The sequence below is a fragment of the Canis lupus genome, chromosome 1 (assembly GCF_011100685.1).
Source record: "Canis lupus familiaris isolate Mischka breed German Shepherd chromosome 1, alternate assembly UU_Cfam_GSD_1.0, whole genome shotgun sequence".
NCBI classification, from domain to species: domain Eukaryota; kingdom Metazoa; phylum Chordata; class Mammalia; order Carnivora; family Canidae; genus Canis; species Canis lupus.
Window position 1 is genome coordinate 435124 of NC_049222.1, and position 5320 is coordinate 440443.

Below are 5320 nucleotides of genomic sequence, written 5' to 3' on the forward strand. Positions count from 1 at the left end.
TACAGAGATTTCCATGGAACTCCCGCACTTAGAATGGAGCTACATTCTAACTCCCATGGGAGAGAGGGCTAGTTGAAAGCTGGACTCAAGGCATAAATATTTCTGAGGGTTGAGCAAACTTGCTGTCTCTAATAGCTCCACATTGCCTGTGCTTCTAAATCCCTTATGTTACATGCATGTCAGAAGACGTTGTAGAGGCAAGTGGCAAGCTGCAGACAAGGAAGGATTCTGTCTCCCAGCTTTGTGGTACAACCTGAAATCTGGCATTATGAGGTCCCTGGCTCTGGTTTCTTTTTTAATATTCCCCTGGCAATTCGGGGTCTTTTCGACTCCACACAAATCTTAAGATGATTTGTTCCAACTCTCTGAAAAAAGTCCATGGTATTTTGAAAACGATTGCATGGAATGTATACATTGCCCTGGGTAGCATTGCCATTTTCACAATATTCATTCTTCCAATCCATGAGCATGGAATATTTTTCCATCTCTTTGTGTCTTCCTCAATTTCTTTCAGAAGCATTCTGTGGTTTTTAGGGTATAGATCCTTTACCTCTTTGGTTAGGTTTATTCCTAGGTCTCTTATGCTTTTGGGTGCAATTGTAAATGGGATTGACTCCTTAATTTCTCTTTCTTCAGTCTCCTTGTTAGTGTATAGAAATGCCACTGATTTCTGGGCATTGATTTTGTATCCTGCCACGCTACCGAATTGCTGTATGAGTTCTAGCAATCTTGGGGTGGAGTCTTCTCAGGTTTCTAGGTACAGTATGATGTTATCTGGGAACAGGGAGAGTTTGACTTCTTCTTCACCAGTTTGAATGCCCTGTATTTCTTTTGTTGTCTGATTGCTGAGGCTAGGATTTCTAGGACTGTGTTGAATAGCGGTGGTGAGAGTGGACATCCCTGTCATGTTCCTGTTCTTAGGGTAAAGACACTCAGTGGTTCCCCATTGGGTTAGACTTAGTCTGCTTTGAGTTTTTTCCTAAAGCAAGCACTTACCTTTGATGGCATGCTTTATTTGTTCATCCATTTATTATTTTTTAAATATTTTATTTTTATGTCACATCTATACCTAATATGGAGTTCAAATTCACAATCCTGAGATCCACCGACCTAGCCAGACAGGCACCCTAGTGCCACGTTTTATATCTCTTTGCTTGCTTGCCTATCTCCTCATACCACTGGAACACTTGAGTTCATGATGGAGGAGCTTTAACTACCTCCAAATCTTAAAACGATGTTTGCCATTGAATAGCACTTTAAATAAATAGTCAGAAAATGAATAGTGGTAAAGGAAATTGTCAACTTTTCACGCATGTAGGCCCTGCTCCCTGGGCTCCCAGGGAAGCTATTATTTATTTAACATTGATCAAAGTCCAAATAACTCCACCAAACCTCAAAGTGTGGGCTCAGTTTCTGCCCTGACACATGCTGCATGTCTGGTTCAATTAATACATATCAATCAATCAAAGAGAGCCTGGCCAATTCAATGTGGTTGGTAAGAACATGCGACTCTTGATCTTGGAGTAGTGAATTCAAGCCCCATGTTGGGTGTAGAGATTACAGAAAAATAAAATCTTAAAAAAAATCACTCAATCAGTTGATCTGGGGGAGACACAGACATGGATCCTACAGGGGCAGGACCCAGCTTACAAGTCTATGCACAGAACTATAAGCAGCAGAGCACAAAATCAGAACTTTCAGAAGTCTGCTAGAGTGTGGGACACATCAGCCTTAACGGTGCTTAGGTGGCAATGTATGGGGCAGCCCCTGGAGTGACAGGGTGGCCTCAGGATCCCCGGGGTCACCAGGATGGTGTCGCCAACTGTTCCCAGCACAGGAGCGGGAAACCCGCTGAAAGCAGCGAGTCTAGGGGCCAGCTGTCTGCCCTATGTGGCCATAAACTGCAAAGCCCTGTGCAATCATGGGACCGCTTTCCTGGGACGGGCCAGCAAAGGCCAGAAGTGGAAGGAGACCCTTCCGGGCAGGAAGAGCACAGGTCTCTACCAGGGGAGTGTGGAACCCAGGAAATTTAACAAAAATCCCCAACGCTGGACAAGCAGAGCAGGACTAATTCCATTTTGTGCTACACCCGCCACCTCCTGTATCACACCCACATGACCTGCTTATTGCTTAAGGCGCTGCCCCAGCCTAGTCAAGCCGCTGGGCACACCCTAATCAGAAATCGGCTCATAACCATGTAACCCTGCTTTGTGCCCGCCAAAACTGCGCGCCAATTCTGACGAGTAATAGGCCAGTTCAAGTGGATACTATAGGGGAAGATGTAATTCAATCGGCCACCTGCGTGGGGACCGACATGACTGTGCAACTTTCTGTGTATCCCATGGGCCACTGGCCCCTATAAAGCTGCTACGCCTCTTAGTCTCGGGGTCCAAGTCCCTGCTCCGCTGTGTCGGGTGTACTTGGACCCAAGCTCGAGCTTGTAAATAAACCCTCGTGCACTTGCATCGGTGTCGGCTCCTTGGTGATTTCTCGGATTCGCAATCCTGGGCACAACAGGGAGTCCCTAAAATTTGGGGTTTTGGAACTGAGTCACTTGTCTGAGATTTAAAAAAAAACAAAAACAAGAAAACAACAACAAAAAAAAACCAAACAAATAAAACTCAGACGCAGGCAGGGTGAACGCAGGGTTCTGACAGAAACTGTGGAGACAAGTGGGCTTGATAGCTCTTCTGTGAAGGCTCACTGCAGACTGGGGGGCTGGATGTTCAGCTCCAGGGCCAGACAACCCGGCGCCCCCACTCTCATCCAGGCCATCAGTACTGTTTTCAGGGAGCAGCACAGCGCCACCTGGTGAAGACCAGGGGCACTTACACCGAGCCCCGTGTCTGAGCCCTACAGGTGCATCTCCACTAAGGCAGGGGTGCACCTGACAATCAGGGCAACGGGCCCCTCCCCCAGAAGCCCTGCACAGACAAGTACACGGGCTCTCACCAAGTGTACTGATCACAGAGGGCTGCAAAGCTTCAGCTCTATGGGGAAAGTAGGATCCTTTGTACTTTGTTCTTTATTATTTTTTCATTTTTCTTCAATTCTTTTTTATTAATTGCTGAATTTTTATGTATATACATATTTTTTTGTTTACTTTCATTGTACTTTACTTTTTTTCTTTCTTATTTTGGTACTTAAATTCTTTTAACAACCAGGCCAAAACACACACACAGGATCTAGTTTTGGGGGGCAGGGAGTGATGTTGTTATTGTTTTTTTCTTATATTTCTCTTTCTTTTGTATTTTCTGGAAAAAATGAGATGGAGAAATTCATCCCCCAAAAAGAACATGAGGTAGTACCAACAGCTAGGAAGTTAATCAATACAGATATAAGTTAGATGTCACACCTAGAATTTATTTATTTTTTAATATTTTATTTATTTATTCATGAACGTCACAGAGAGAGAGGCAGAGACATAGGCAGAGGGAGAAGCAGGCTCCCCATGGGGACCCCGATGTGGGACTCAATCCCAGGACTCCAGGATCGCAACCTGAACCAAAGGCAGGTGCTCAACCACTGAGCCACCCAGGTGTCCCCTGAACCAGAATTTAAAACAATGATTATAAGGATGGTAGCTGGACTATAAAAAGAGCACAGAAGAAAACTAGAGAATCCCTTGCTGTAAGGATAAAATAACTAAAATCTAGTCAGGCCAACATTAAAAATGCTATAACTGAGATGCAGTCCCACGCGGAAACCGTAAAAACAAGAAAGGTAATGGATCACAGAGGCAGACTTAGGGAACTCAGCCATGTATTAAAACAATAACACTCATATCATAGGAGACTCAGAGGATGAAGAGAGAGAAAAAGGGGCTGAAGTTTTATTTGAACAAATTATGTAAATTTCTCTAATCTGAGAAAGGGCACAGGCACTGAAATCAAGAGTGCAGAGAACTCCCACTAAATTCAACAAAAGCTGACCATCGCCAAGGCACCTCAGAGTCAAATTCACAAAATACAGAGAAGGGAAGAATCCTGAAAGTGGCTGGTGGGGGTTGGGAGTCCTTATCCTACAAGGGAAGATGAACCAAGTTTGCAGCAGATCTGTCCACACAAGCTTGGCAGGCCAGAAAGAAGTGGAAAGAAATATTCAATATACTGAATGGGAAAAGTATGCAGCCAAGAATTCTTTATCCAGCTAGACTGTCATTCAGGATAGAAGGAGAGATAAAGAGTTTCCCAGACAGACAAAAAATAAAGGAGTTCATGATGACTAAACCAGTCTGGCAAGGAATTTTAAGGGGGACTCTTCTAGGGGGGGAAAATAAAGAGACCAAAAGCAACAAAGACTAAAAAGGACCAGAGAATATCACCAGAAACACCAGCTCTACTAGTAACACCAATGCACTAAATTCATATCTTTCAATAATCACTCTGAATTCAGATAGACTACTAAATGCTCCAATCAAAAGCTATAGGGTATCAGAATGGATTAAAAAACAAGATCCAGGATGCCTGGGTGGCTCAGTGATTGTCTGCCTTCAGCTCAGGGCATGATCCTGGAGTCTGGCATCAAGTCCTACATTGGGCTCCTTGTGAGGAGCCTGCTTCTCCCTCTGCCTGTGTCTCTGCCTTTCTCTCTCTGTCTCTCTGTCTCTGTCTCTCTCTCTCTTTCTCTTTCTCTCTCTCACAGATAAATAAATAAAATCTTTAAAAAAACCCCAACAAGATCCATCTATATGCTGCCTACAAGGTCCTGACTTTAGACATACAGACACCTACAGATTGAAAGTTAGAGGATGGAAAATCATCTATTACACTAATGGACATCAAAAGAATGCTGGAGAAGCCATACTTAGACAAACTAGATTTGAAACCAAAGACTGTAACAAGAGATGAAAAAGGGCATTATTTAATAATTAAGGAGACTATCCATCAAGAAGATGAAACAATTATAAATATTTATACCTCCAAGATGGGAGTACCTAAATATACAAACCAATTAACAGCAAATATACAGAAACTCACTGATGATAATACAATGACAAGGGATTTTAACACCCACTTATGGCAATGGACAGATCATCTAAGCAGAAAATCAACAGGGGAACAATGGCTTTGACACACTGGACCAGAGGGACTCAACAGATATATTTAGAACATTTCATCCTAAAGAGCAGATTACACATTCCTTTCAAGTGCACATGGTACATTCTCCAGAACAGATCACATCGTGGGCCACAAATCAGCCCTCAACAGGTACAAGAAGATTGAGATCATACCATGTACATTTTCAGACCACGACACTATGAAACTTGAAGTCAACTGCAAGACAAAATTGTGAAAAGACCACAAATACATGGAGATTA